This window comes from Poecilia reticulata, chromosome 9 (genome assembly GCF_904066995.2).
Source record: "Poecilia reticulata chromosome 9, P_reticulata-male-v2, whole genome shotgun sequence".
NCBI classification, from domain to species: domain Eukaryota; kingdom Metazoa; phylum Chordata; class Actinopteri; order Cyprinodontiformes; family Poeciliidae; genus Poecilia; species Poecilia reticulata.
In genome coordinates this window covers 571506-586521 of record NC_088838.1, presented here as the reverse complement: position 1 = coordinate 586521, position 15016 = coordinate 571506, and the positions used below count along the sequence as shown (strand labels likewise).

Genomic DNA, 15016 nt, shown 5'->3' with positions numbered 1-15016 from the left:
CGTTTGTGAGCATAAGTCACAACATCAAATAGGACAAATATATTTCATTAAGTTTGAACAAATTCTACCACGATAAATAATTATCCATCCATCCATCCGTCCATTTTCTTTCACCCTTGTCCCTCAGTGGGGTCGGGAGGTGCTGGTGCCTATCTCCAGCTAGCGTGCCGGGTGAGAGGCGGGGTCACCTGGACAGGTCACCAGCCTGTCGCAGGGCAACCCAGAGACACACAGGACACACAACCATGCACACACACTCACACCTAGGGGCAATTAACCTGACAGTCATGTTTTTGGACTGTGGGAGGAAACCGGAGTACCCGGAGAAAGCCCACCATGCACAGGGAGACCATGGAGACTCCATGCAGAAAGACCGGGGCCGGGAATCGAACCCAGAACCTTCTTGCTGCAAGGCAACAGCTCTACCAACCGCGCCACTGTGCAGCCCCGATAAATAATTATGTGAAATTAAATTAATTATATCCCGACTTCAGAAGATTTACCTTTACCTTTACTGGGCTCTTTGGTTCCTCCTATCAGTCTGTAGTTTCTCATACTGAGATCATCAAATCAAATTTCAGATCCACCATGACTGACTGATACCTGCTGGTGTCAGGTTTGCAACCAGCTTCTGACTGAGAAACCAGTGAGCTGCTCCCAGTGTCAGAATCTCACTGAGGAAGAAACTGCATTAGGTTTTCTGTCACTTTATTATTTCTGCTATAACTGATGTATATTCACATATAAAATAAGTCAATAGAGTTTAATTTGCTAATTTTATGTCTTTGTGTCATGAGGTAGATCTCAGGCGGCTGGTGAGAGAAAAAGTAGATCTTGGTCTCAAAAAGTTTGGGCACCCCTGGTCTAGAAGCTATTTCTGTGTAGGTTTAGCTGGATGCTTTGGGTCATTGTCATGCCACACTGCAAAAACTGAAATCTTAGTAAGATTAAATATCTTAAATTAAGGAGATTTTTCTTGTTTTCTTTCTGTCAAGATAATTTTTCTCACCAAGAGGGATTTATGTAAGAATATTTTTCTTATTTTAAGTGTTTTTGTACTTAATTATCTCAGTAAGATATAAAAGCTTAATGTTAAGAAAATATTACTTATTATGAGTAAATATGTGCTAGAATCTAGAATATCAATATTTACCAATCAAACTTCAAGTCTAGAACTTATTTTATATAAGTAAAAATTTCTTATTTCAAGCACAGAAAGCGAAATCACATACTTAATTAAATGTATTCAGATAATTAAAACAGACTATGTCCAAATGGAATCCTTTGTGTTATTGTCAATGAAAAATAAAAAAAAACCCATGAACTTATATTCTTGTATAAATTGGCAGAGTGTACAGGAAATTATAATTTAATATTTAAACGATTGACATTTAACACAACAATTTCAGAAACAATATCAGTTTATATATCAAGATAATTCTTGGCATGTTTCCATCTGCTAAGGACCTTCTTAATTTGATCTTCTTGATGCAACCTCTTACTGACATGTCATGAAATTTCTATTGATGTGTGATTTGAAATGGCAGGTATTCCACACAATGAGATTAGAATCAACAATATTGATTAGCTCAATGTCATGATAAATATTTTAACTTTTGGTTTATATTTCAAATTCTTACTTTATAAGTTACTAATATTAGTTTGAACAATATTTTATTCATCATGTTTGTAACCCCTTTTATGACATCATACAATCCAAATGGGAAAGCGCCCAAAATGTCAGTGAGATAGTATTAATGTTCGATACAACAGATTTTCTTTCCGATCCAATACCGAGTAAAATTTAAGGTGGTATTGGCAATACAGATCCCATACTTTGTGCAAAAGACAATTAATTTGTTTCTTAATTAAATAAAAAATAAATGTAATCCATATCTTGGCTTCATAAAAAGAACACAATGTACTCTGATGCACTCATTTTAAACTCAGAAGTACATTGAGAACAATCTCGTTTACTATAAGCTATTTTAATTCAGCAGAAATATACAAAACATATGAAAATGGAGTTGCAAACTAAAAAAAAGAAAATTAGTTAAGTAATAACCCTACTAAACACATCCTTGTTTAATTATTAAAACTACTATAAAATGACAGCTGAAATAGCTCCATGTCACTTTTTTTATAATCTGTCAACATGTTCATTTCTGAGTGAGTGAGCGTCAGCAGCACGCTGCGCATGGGCATTACGTCCTTACACATTACATACTCACCAGGCGGAAGAAAAAGTAGTTCCCATTAACAACGTTTCATTTCGGCAAGATCTCAATAATTTAGTTACTTTCTAACTTGCTCTTGTTAATCTACATTATCTCAAATTACTAAAGTGTTGAAAGTATTGATCCTTGGATCTGACAATAGATTTTAAAGAATTAAGTTCTGGTATCGGAAGAATCGATATTTCAGTATCAATCCGCACATCACTAACGGCAACGCCAGAGATCATTTAACTGCCCTGATTAACGGTTAATTCAGTTGTAACAGCCTAACTAAGCTTTTATCTACTGTACTTTTATAAGATTTTCTTTTGGCAAATTCTCTAATCTCGGTTGGACATGAATGAAGATGGAGGACTTTTTTACGTGTATAGACCCTACAGCTGCTGTACTGAGAGGTAAGTTTAAAGTTGTCTGTCTTTCTAAGATAAGCTAACTGAAGCTAGTTAGCATGTCGTGATATGCCAATTTTCATCCGCGGTTAAAGAGCTGCTCTTGTGAATATGAGCTTTGAACAGTTATTAACCACAATGGCTGTGGCTTAAAAATATCGACACGAGTCTTGGTAGCTTCCGTTTTTTAACATAGCTAAGGTGGCTTCTCATTCGTAGCTTATGATTCGGGAAATGGTTAAAGAGCAATTCCGCCTAGTATTTCACTAACTGAGGGTGTTTGATGTGCTGTAATTTAAAAACTTAAATGCAATGAGTCTACAAGGTTACATATTCCACACTGTTACCAGGATATTTTAAACACTATTTTTGATTTGTGAATTTAAGTAGTCCTAGTTTGATTTAATTAAAATAACTTTCTTGCCATCTTGAATTCATGTAATATTGTAATTGAGCACATGAACTAAAATAAGACTTGTTTTATTTTTCAAGTAAACCAAACTGTTGCCATGGTGAAGCCTATGCCAGACACATCTCCTATCACGTATTGCACCATCTACAAGAAACTTTGGGAATTGCAAGTGACGGCATCCTTCACATTGTCGAGGTAAGAAATTTATGATACTGATTCATCATTACACTGATTAGTCCCTAAAACGTGGTTTGTTTTGTGACTGTTTTTCTGTCTGTGCTCCAATTAGCAGATGACCCAACAACTTCAAACAAGACCACTTTTCAGCTCTGTGGTGATCGTGAAACCAACTTTCTACTGGCCATTGGAACCATGCCTGCCCTGATCTTCTGAAAGGAGGACATCACAGCTACTACACCTTTCAGCATCCGTGTGTGGGACCACTCCTCTCTGTGCTGCTGACAGACGTCTTGAGAACGCTGTCCGTAACTGAGGCAAGACTTCCGCATATAAAAGGCTATGGCTTATTGGAAGAAGTTCATTGCGGGGGAAGCTCCTATTGTTGACATCTAATCCCAAGATTTTTTTTTGCTTTGGACAATTTGGTTTGCTTGACTCTTAGTGCGGCAGATGTGTCAGATCGTCATTGTTCTGTCATTTTACAGGATTGTTTCAGAATCAGATGCCCATCCAGACTTTAAATTCTGACCAGTAGTCATGTTTTATTGTGTTTATGTGAAACTTAAACGTAATAAAGATGTTAAAAGTAATTGAACTCATGTCTTCATTTCAGCAAGCCAATAACATCTCTTGTTCCAGTATTCACAGGATCAATTTTTGGATTTTTGTCTTAGCATAAGAACCTTGAGTAAAGCTGTGACAAAATATATATTTTAATCCTATGCAACAATAAAAATAAACTAGATTTAGGTATATCACTGCAAAAAGTCCCCTTTCAAAAACAAGAAAAAAAGTACAAAATAGGGTATAATTTTCTTAAAATAAGAAAAATTATCTGCCAACAGAACAAGAAAATTTATCTTGTCAAGATTTTCTAAAACAAGAAAAAATATCTTACCAAGATAAACCTACAAATATCTTAAAATTAGTGTATTTGTACTTAAAACAAGCCAATTTTACTAATACAAATAGAATATATGAGATTTATTTTCTTAATACATAGAACATTTTTCTTAAAATAAGAAAATTTTACGCTATTTTAAGAAATTCAGTGTCAAGTAACATTTTCTTTACTTGAGATAATTTTTCTTAAAATAAGATAATATATCTTACTCGTATAAGTAAAATTGGCTTGTTTTAAGTAAAAATACACTAATTTTAAGATATTGTAGGTTTATCTTGGTAAGATATTTTTTCTTGTTTTAGAAAATCTTGACAAGATAAATTTTCTTGTTCTGTTGGCAGATAATTTTTCTTATTTTAAGAAAATTATACCCTATTTTTGTACTTTTTTTTCTTGTTTTTGAAAGGGGACTTTTTGCAGTGCAGAAAATAATTCTCTGAAAACTTAGTTCTCTTGCAGATAGAAACAAATTGTCCTCCAGAATTTTCCTAAGTTTTGCTGCATTCATTTTACCTTCTACCTTTACAAGCCTTCCAGACCCTTCTGCCAAGAAGCATCCCTATAGCATGATGCTGCCACCACCACTTCTCACTGAGATGATGTGTTTGCGGTGATGGGAGGCTTTTGATGTTCTCCAAATGTATTGTCTTGTCTGATGGCCAAAAAGCTAAATGTTGGTCTAATTAGACCAAAGAACTTTCTTCCACTTAACCACATGCCTTTTGGCAAACTACAGTAGAGTTTGCTAAAAGGCATGTTTCAGTAGTTGCCACTCTCACATAAAGCTTTGACTGATGAAGAACCTGGTTGACAGTTGCATGTAAAGTATCTCCCATTTTGGCTGCTAAAGCTTGTTAATTCTCTCAGCATAGTTATGGGTATATTTGTAGCCAGGGGTGAAAGTAGTTTTACATTTTTGGGGGTACTATGACAAAAATTTTCTGTGATGATGAATTTTTTTACGAAGTGATAAAAGCTGGTAGCTCTTGAATCGCTACAAAATAAAGCTGTATTTCCTTCAGCCGACTGGCTGCAATGTTGACACCTTGAGATGCCATGAAACCTAAATTATGAATATCATGGCATGGAGAGTATCCTAGTTTTCCATGTCTGGCATATAACCATTCATTTTAGCTTTTAAACTGGTTCTATTGATCCTGTGTCCAGACAGAGGGATAATCAGTAGCCCAGCATCATGACCTGTTTGTTCTGAAGATCCTGCAGCTTCCACTTCCCTTCCTAACATGGCGCCTCCTCACCCTGACTCTCAGACTGATAGGAGGAACCACAGAGCTCTGTTAGGTTAAAAGCTCATATTCTGAAGTTGGGATATTTTTCCTCCAACAGGTTCCAGAGGAATCACCTCAAACCAGATGTTGGACTGGATTTTATTTCACTGTCATTTGTGAATGTTAGCTTCTCATTTTCAATAGTGGAGCTATAAAGGTTGAAAAATGTTATTTTGGAGAATCATCAACATCAATATTTCCACTAAATAAGATGCAAAAAATAGTTTGATAGAGGAAAAGCCCCTCAGACACTGAGCTTAAAGCAAGATTCCAGAGAGCAATAAAACTTTATTTTAAATTAGACAATTAATTTAATTTCAGATATTTATCGCGGTAGAAGCCATTTGTTTGCTAAATACTTCATGAAACATATTTACCGTGTTTGATGTTTGTTGTGAATGACTTACTCAAAGAACGTTCAGAAACTACAGCGGCTGTGATGAGCCACAACAAAGGTAAAACAACCCGAACAGATGATCAACTCAAAGTGAAGCAAAGATTGTAGCTCGAGATCTGTTTTTATCTTCTCCTCATTCTACATTTTCTCTAAGAGGTGTTGGTCTGCCTTAATCAATTTTTATTTATGTGTGACTGTCTAATACATCAAATATATCTATAACTGTAACTGAATTTCAGGGAATGTCCACTACCTTAGAAATTTTTTTCACTTTACATTGACTTGGAATGGGTGGTGGTGTGTGACAGTGTTGTAGTACTCGAGATCGGTCTTGGTCTAGAGACCATTTTTTGATGGTCTCGGTCTCGGGCGCTGAGGACTCGGCATTTTATTTCAAGACCGGTCGAGACCGCAAATGTGAAAATATCACTAAACATGCAGCATACTGTCCAGTTTATTTGTTAACATCTTTGTTTTCAGTGGATGCAAAACGAGCCGATAAAAATCCAACCAATAACGTGTTTCTGTTACTCCCCACCTTTCACTCGCACGCGGCGCTCCAAGACACGTGCAGTGGTTTTCTCTGAGCAGCAGAAGTTTTGTCTAATAGTCAGTAATAGAATTGCGCTGCATAAATCATAAGAAATCCGATGGCCACAGCTAACTCAGCAGCGCTTCGCTTTCACAGACGGTGGGGACTACGTCTAGCGTTTTTCTTCACTTAGAAAAGTATCTCAAAGAAAGGTAAGCTCCGTTGACATGATGTTAGCAAAGCTAGCTGTACAGAGACACATAAGCATTTGTGATGAAAAAAAGTTGTCACTCACTTCTCTGAATTATTGTGCGGAGGTGTTGACTGACTTGTCACACATAAGAGACAACGCTGTGTCCAAAAGTCTGCAATGTAGTGATGAGACATTCAGGAGCAGAACGATTCTTCTGCACGGGTCTTTACTTATTGGATAGGACTGGAGTGTCACTGAGAGCCTATCAGATTACCATACGCTGTCAGAATAGCATACATCAGAGGTTCCCAAACTGTGGGGCGCGCCCCCTTAGAGGGGGCGCCGTGCCATTGCAGGGGGGGTGGGGGGGGGCACGGGAAGCCGTTTGAATGAAAAAGAGAAACAAACAATAAAAAAAAAAAACATGAACCCTGTATGCGCTGGGTTTTTACTTTAGAATGGCCAACTCTGTTATTTCTCTGTCAATTTGATACAGTAGGGGTTTCCACACTAACCATATCTGTGTCCTCTGACACTTTTATCAGCAGTTAAAACTGTTTAATCCGTTAACATGTGGTAATCTGTTTTTCCGTGCCGCCTTTAAACGCAACATGAGCGCTACGACGCTGGGTTTCCACCTGTACGGCAGTGAAGGAGACCTGCTGCTGGGCGGAGCTGCACAGGTGTGTTAGAATCATGGCAGCAAACCAGCAAAACGCAAATAACTTTTCACAGTTTTCCCCCCAAACTAACAAACTGTTTAGTGAAGCTGCTTGATGCAGGTAAAGTTAGCTAAAAGATGACTAGCTAGAAATAGTTTGGAAACCACTGATATAAGGGAAATGACGTGAAAGAAGCACAAAGTTTCCAACCTAATAATAAAGAAACATTGATCTAAAAACATTTGTACTTTCAGTTCTACTCTGTTGTGGAAATTAACGCAAATATTCTATGAAAACATAAAAAACTGCATTTAAATTGTATCTTTGTTTAAAAACATTAATAGGTTCTTGATCAATTTAGCCAGCATTATTAAGGAGTAAGGAGATCAAGGTTTCAAGAGAAATGGAAAAAAAGAAAAGAGAATCCCAAAGCCCTGCAGGAAAAACTGTTTGGTTTGATGAAACCAAATATGACGATCCCCCCCCCCAGGGGAGGAGTGGGGGGGGAGTAGAAAATGTTTTGAAACCACTGGGGAAGCGCAGGACAAAAGGTTTGGGAACTACTGGCGTACAAGTATCTACTTCTTGCTTGTTGCTCCTTGGTCAGTGTTCATAGTTGAGCATCAGGGCTTTGCCTCAATTGCTATGTTTAATGGTGCAGACGGTGGTTTCTGACATGAGCAACATGGGTAAACACCCAGGGCGTTATTTTTTTAGGGATGGCACGAGACCACCGCAAACAAAACTCTTTGTTCTGCTTTGCACAGAGATGGAAGCAATGCAGAACAAAGAGTTTGTTAAATTTAATATTTGTTAAATGTATTAGGTATTTAATATCTATATGTTTTTATGGGAACATGGATCTTTCAGATCAATTTGAGAAGTAATTTTAATGATATTTTACATTTTATTGTGTCATGTAGTGCGGGACGCTGGTCTTGGTCTCGACTCTGTCTCGACTTCCCTTGGTCTTGGTCTTGACTTGGTCTCGGACCCTAAAAGTCTTGGTCTTGTCTTGGTCTCGGGTTAGGTGGTCTTGAACACAACACTGGTGTGTGATTCTGTGCTTACCACTGGTTTTTTTCACAATAGAGCTGACTTTTGTTTGGACAGCTCTATTATTTTTACGTTTACATCTTTTTGTGAAAAACGCCAATATGTGCATTGTTTACAACACGAATCAACTCCTAGCTCTTGGTAGCACCTGTTAAGTTAGAGACGTGGGAGACATGTGAGCATCAGGCATTGCAACCAGGGTAGAAAGTGCAGACCTGTCATCTTGTTCATCATTGTGGGGAAACTTGAGATGTCTTCCAAACAAAGTGGATGAGCCAGTGGTTTTATTGCGCCATCAAAGGAGCTACCTGGGTCGGACTCTCCGGTCCAGTGCTCAACTGGTTTGAATCTTACATAAAGAACAGAGATTTCTTTGTTTCAATCGGACACTTCTCATCAGAGAGGTCAAAGGTCACATGTGGGGTACCCCAAGGTTCAATCCTAGGACCCCTTCTTTTCAATATTTATATTCTCCCACTGGCAAAGATTATAACAGGAAATAGAATGTAGAGCGCGATGTAGAGAAACTCATCCATGTGTTTATCTTTAGCCGCATTGATTACTGCAACAGCGTCTTCACAGGTCTGACTAATAAATCAATCAAACAGCTGCAGCTGATCCAGAAGCTGCTGCTGCTGTTCTGACTAAAACCAGGAAGATAGAGACATAACACCAGTTTTAAAGTCCCTACACTGACACCCTGTAGCTCAGAGAATAGACTTTAAAATACTGATGTTAGTTTATAAATCACTGAACGGTTTAGCACCACAATACATTAAAGATCTGTTATTGCTGTACCAACCGTCTAGACCCCTCAGATCTTCTGGTTCTGGTTCTGCTCTGCATCTCCAGAACCAGAACCAAACGACGAGAAGCAGCATTCAGTTTCTATGCACCACAGATTTGGAACAAACTTCCAGAAAACTGTAAAACAGCTGAAACACTGAGTGCCTTTAAATCTCAACTTAAAACCCACCTGTTTAGAGTTGCTTATGGCTAAATTAGGTTTAGAGTATGGGTTTTGATGTCTTCCATGTTTTTATGTCTTTAATGTTTTTAATTTCTTTTTATTTCTTTTCGACGTTTTAATGATGTAATGTTTTTTGTTTTTCTATTTTTATTTTATTTATTTTTTTTAATCTCTCTCTTTCTCAATGATTATTTCTGTTTTTATTTTAATTATGTAAAGCACTTTGAAATGCCTTGCTGCTGAAATGTGCTATACAAATAAAATTTGATTGATTGATTGATTGATTGGAAACCAGTCAGGAGGCCTTCCAATGGAGTTTTGACATGTTATTGTGATAATTGTCTGTGTTCTCTGCTCTGTACTCCTCATTGGAGGACATCTACACCACAGATTTGTATGAAAAACACTGTACATCAGGAAGATACGGTAATCAACAGTGAAATAATGGTTCTTCTGAAGCAGAAGAGAGCCTTTAGATCAGGAAACAGGGAGGAGCTGAGAGCTGTGCAGAAGGAAAATTTGGGATGGAAAAAACATATAGAAGACGACAGATAATCAGCCGCATTAAAGCAACATCAATGTCAGGATCTTTGATTGTTTCATTGGGGTTTGGGGTTTGTTAATTTCTGTGATCCTTAGTTCCTTTTCTTTTATTAGATCAACCTTGTTTGTGTTTTCCTTTAGCTTAGTCCTTACATAGTAATTCTAGTTTATTACATTTATTTATTGTGTCTAATTATTTTTAATTACTCTGGTTTAATTTTCTTATTTCCCTGCGTACCTCACCCCCTGTGTCACTTTATCTCTCTCTTTCTCCCCTCAGTCTGCACTTCTGGTCTCTCTCCTCACACCTACAATCTGTTAACTCATCAGCTCAGGCTTTTTGTTCAGCATTCAACCTCCTATTAAGCACCCTATTCCCAGTCACTCCTTGTTGGTTTCTCTCATCTTCTATTATCTTCCCATCCATTCCCCATCGTCTTTTTGGATTCCTGTTTTGCTCAGTTCTGGCCCCCTGTGTTCCCTGTGTTCTCTATGGTTTTGGTAAAACCATGTAAGTTTTTGTTCTTTAGTTGTTCATTAAATTGCACAAAATCTACTCTGTGCCTCTGCCTGGTGCATTGGGGTCCACCAACAAACTATATACAATATAACAATCGGTTATGTTTGGAAGAACGCTAAAAGCATCTCAGTCATACCAAACCCTCAGGTTATAGGAGACTTGGGGTAGATTAATGATCTGAATTAGTTCTTTAGCAGTGATGGCAGAGTTACTTTGAAAAAGTAACTTTAATTGGATTACTGATTACTCCTTGAAAAAGTAACTTAGATTACTGACTACTTGATTTGGAAAGTAACCAAGTTACATTAAAAGTAACTTTTTTAGTTACTTTCAGCAGCTGCTAACAACAACTCTCTGCCACCTGTGAAAATTACATTGATCTTTGCTGATAATTAGTTATTTTATAATGGTAACATCAACAATGTGTCTCCACTTATGGATGAACTGAAGGGGAGATTGTTTAATAGTTACAACAGTACAAAAAATCTTTAGTAATTTGTGTGTTCCAGTCTTGTCTGGAGTATTGTCTATATACAGGATTTTACCCCCCCCCCCCCCCCCCCTTCCTGCCCCAGCCTCCAGGTTCTGTGTTACGGCTTTGCGTTTGGTGTCAGAGCGCAGAGCTCCTGCTGCGGCTCCACAACTCAGATGTCCCGCTACACAGATTTGTGACACTTATCTTAATATTAATAATTATAATGGAGTTTAGTTGCAGAACTTTACGGACACATTCATTCGTGGCTGTTTTCACATTTATTGTGCTGTTCATAATAGTCTTTATGTTTGTAGTTTTCTGGAGCGCAATGCGAAGCTCGACCTCATTGACAGGTAATATATTAACATTAACAAAGACACAGCAGGACGGATCGTCCGGGAAATGATGGACAAGGAGAGTCTGACTAAAACTAACTGGATGTCAGACGAATTCTGGGGTTTATGTCTGCTTATTTCCAAGCCCAAAAATTGCAACCAGCGACTCATTAAATCGCTGATTTTAAAAGTGATTTTAGAAAAAACAAGCGGAAAGCTGCTTATAATAATCGGACTTGGAAACAGAAACTCAAAAAAAGTTCCTGTTTTTCCAGCAACAAAATGAGCATCTCCCTCCTCCCCATTGTTTATGTTTCTGTCGCTGATAGGGTTGCCTTTCAGAAATAAGGGACGCTCCCCACAGTGCGGGGGACTCTCATGAGGATAGACATTATTTTATGGCAGTGTTTTTTGTTTTTAAAAAGTGGTCTGTAGAGCAGTCATTCATACATAATTGGTTAGAGCAGTGGTCCCTAACCCCTGGTGGACCAATTGGTATCGGGCCACGCAAGAAATAATGAAATATTTCCGTTTTATGTATTATTTGAGTCTGGAGAATCTTTTATTTTGAAAATCCTTTAACCAGATTCTCTCGGTTACTTGCGTGCCAACATTGAGCCCACAAGCAGCAAAATGAGTAAGAAACAGATCAGATATCTTTGGAAAGTTTCTTTGCAAAGGGGAAAAGGCCCAGAGAAAAGACAGGAGAATGGATTTATCCCGGACCGGTAGGTGAATCCCACGTTACAAGCCCGCTCTGCGTAACATGCGGCGACCGGCTGCTAATGAGGGAATGAAGCTTCAAGCTGCTTCGCCACGTAGAGACCAAGCAGGCTGTGGACATAAGCAACACTTCGGGTGTTATTGTCTCGCATCACTCCAAGATGGAACCGTCTCGTTGCAGAGAAACAAGCTCAGGGCTCCGTTAGTCATTATCGTGAGTTAAAATTTTCACGAAAGTAAAATGTTCGTTTTTGTGGCACATCTGTATCTTATTTTGAAGGGATATGTAAACGTTACCATAGCAACCAGAGTCAGAGCGTTTGGGCTCTGTGACCACAGAGTTGATAAAGAATACAGGTTCGATCGGTTCTTGTCTCCAGCCACATGGCAGGAGCAACACGAACCGATTCCAGTCACAAACATCCCGATTCCAGAAGAAAATCCACAAAACTCCCAACATAGCATACGGGAATTTAGAATAACCAAACACGGATGACGATGTAGAAACAATAGTGATAGTTTGTGGACTCATTTTAAGAGATAAAAGTTGTAAGAAAAAGAAAAGGCGGTGGATAAAAGACGACGGGAGCAGCCGCTCTATTTGCTGCACTATGATTTGGAGGTGACTGTGTCCCCTGTGAGACGGAGCTTCAACTCTCATCTCTGGCAGAACTTCGAACACGTTCCGGGGGAGGTGGGGGACATTGAGTCTGAGTGGACCATGTTCCGTACCTCCATTGCCGAGGCGGCCTATCGGAGCTGCAGAGGCAAGACTGTTGGTGCCTGTCGCGGCGGCAACCCTCGAACCCGTTGGTGGACACCTTCAGTGAGGGATGCTGTCAAGCTGAAGAAGGAGTCCTACCGGGCCTTTTTGGCCTGTGGGACTCCAGAAGCAGCTGATAGGTACCGGCGGGCGAAACGGCATGCGGCTCGGGTTGTCGCTGAGGCAAAAACTTGGGCGTGGGAGGAGTTTGGAGAGGCCATGGAGACAGACTTCCGTACGGCTTCGAGGCAATTCTGGTCCACCATCCGGAGGCTCAGGAGGGGGAAGCAGTGCAGCACCAACACTGTTTATAGTGGGGATGGTGCGCTGCTGACCTCAACTCGGGACATTGTGGGCCGGTGGGCGGAATACTTTGAAGACCTCCTCAATCCCACCAACATGCCTTCTGTTGAGGAAGCTGAGCCTGGGGACTCTGGGTTGGGCTCTCTAATCTCTGGGGACAAGGTCGCCGAGGTGGTCAAAAAGCTCCTCGGTGGCAGGGCCCCTGGGGTGGATGAGATCCGCCCGGAGTTCCTTAAGGCTCTGGATGTTTCAGGGTTGTGTTGGCTTACACGACTCTGCAATATCGCATGGACATCGGGGGCAGTTCCCCTGGATTGGCAGACTGGGGTGGTGGTCCCCCTGTTTAAAAAGGGGGACCGGAGGGTGTGCTCCAATTACAGGGGGATCACACTCTTAAGCCTCCCTGGTAAGGTCTATTCAGGGGTCCTGGAGAGGAGGGTCCGTCGGATAGTCGAACCTCGGATTCAGGAAGAGCAGTGTGGTTTTCGTCCTGGTCGTGGAACACTGGACCAGCTCTACTCCCTCAGCAGGGTCCTGGAGGATGCATGGGAGTTCGCCCAACCAGTCTACATGTGTTTTGTGGACTTGGAGAAGGCGTTCGACCGTGTCCCTCGGGGGGCCTTGTGGGGGGTACTCCGGGAGTATGGGGTACCGGGCCCTTTGATACGGGTTGTCAGGTCCATGTATGACCGGTGTCAGAGTCTGGTCCGCATTGCCGGCATTAAGTCGGGCTCGTTTCCGGTGAGAGTTGGACTCCGCCAAGGCTGCCCTTTGTCACCGATTCTGTTCATTACTTTTATGGACAGAATTTTTAGGCGCAGCCGAGGTGTTGAGGGGATCCGTTTTGGTGGCCTTAGGATCGCATCTCTGCTTTTTGCGGATGATGTGGTCCTGTTGGCTTCATCGGAATGTGATCTGCAGCTCTTACTGGAGCGGTTCGCAGCCGAGTGTGAAGCGGCCGGGATGAGGCTCAGTGCCTCCAAATCCGAGGCCATGGTCTTGAGCCGGAAAAGGGTAGAGTGCCTTCTCCGGGTCAGGGGGGGTCGTCCTACCTCAAGTGGAGGAGTTTAAGTATCTGGGGATCTTGTTCACGAATGAGGCAAGAAGGGTGCGGGAGATCGACAGGTGGATTGGGGCAGCGTCTACTGTGAAGCGGGCGCTGTACCGGTCCGTCGTGATGAAGAGAGAGCTGAGCCAAAAAGTGATGCTCTCGATTTACCGGTCGATCTACGTTCCCACCCTCATCTATGGTCATGAGCTTTGGGTCAAGACCGAAAGAACGAGATCACGGGTACAAGCGACCGAAATGGGTTTCCTCCACAGGGTGGCTGGGCTCTCCCTTAGAGATAGGGTGAGAAGCTCGGTCATCCGGGAGGGACTCAGAGTAGAGCCGCTGCTCCTCCACGTCGAGAGGAGCCAGTTGAGGTGGCTCGTGCATCTGGTAAGGATGCCTCCTGGACGCCTCCCTGGTGAGGTGTTCCGGGCACGTCCCACCGGGAGGAGGCCTCGGGAAGACCCAGGACACGCTGGAGGGATTACGTCTCTCGGCTGGCCTGGGAACGCCTTGGGATTCCCCCGCAGCAGCTGGAAGAAGTGGCTGGGGAGAGGGAAGTCTGGGCCTCCCTTCTGAAGCTGCTGCCCCCGCAACCCGACCCCGGATAAGCGGAAGAAAATGGATGGATGGATGGATGGATGGATGGATGGATGGATGGATGGATGGATGGATGGATGGATGGATGGATGGATGGATGGATGGATGGATGGATGGATGGATGGTATTTTCTTCAATAGCTTCCAGGTCCTGTGAAGTATTGACTGAAAATCACTTTGAAATAATTATACTAGTCTGCACAGATGAGTCATTTGTTTTACATTTTAACAATCTGATATGTAGTGAGAATATGTTATGTTTCAGTTGTTGGCTGTTTCTATGACTTTGTATTTTTGTGTTTTTGTGGTGTAAAGCTCTTTGAAATGCCTTGTTGTTGAAATGTGATATATAAATAATTTGATTAGATTTTTGTGATTTGGGGGTTTTCTGTCCGAGGTCACATTTTGCGCAACTGGGGTATTGAAGGGATCCATTTTGGTGGCCTTGGGATCACGCCTCTGCTTTTGGCAGATGATGTGGCC

General features: G+C 41.0%; 1 long non-coding RNA gene across 2 annotated transcripts; it reads left to right on the top strand.

The window, feature by feature from the left end:
* Nucleotides 1–915: 915 nt before the first annotated feature.
* On the top strand, nucleotides 916–3808 carry LOC145552972 (uncharacterized). Of its 2 annotated transcripts, none has more exons than XR_014089124.1 (3): nucleotides 916–2632; nucleotides 3119–3233; nucleotides 3331–3808. It is a non-coding gene; the product is annotated as an uncharacterized LOC145552972 (long non-coding RNA). The 2 variants fall into 2 exon arrangements; XR_014089123.1 differs by having other exon boundaries at nucleotides 3328–3808.
* Nucleotides 3809–15016: the final 11208 nt, after the last annotated feature.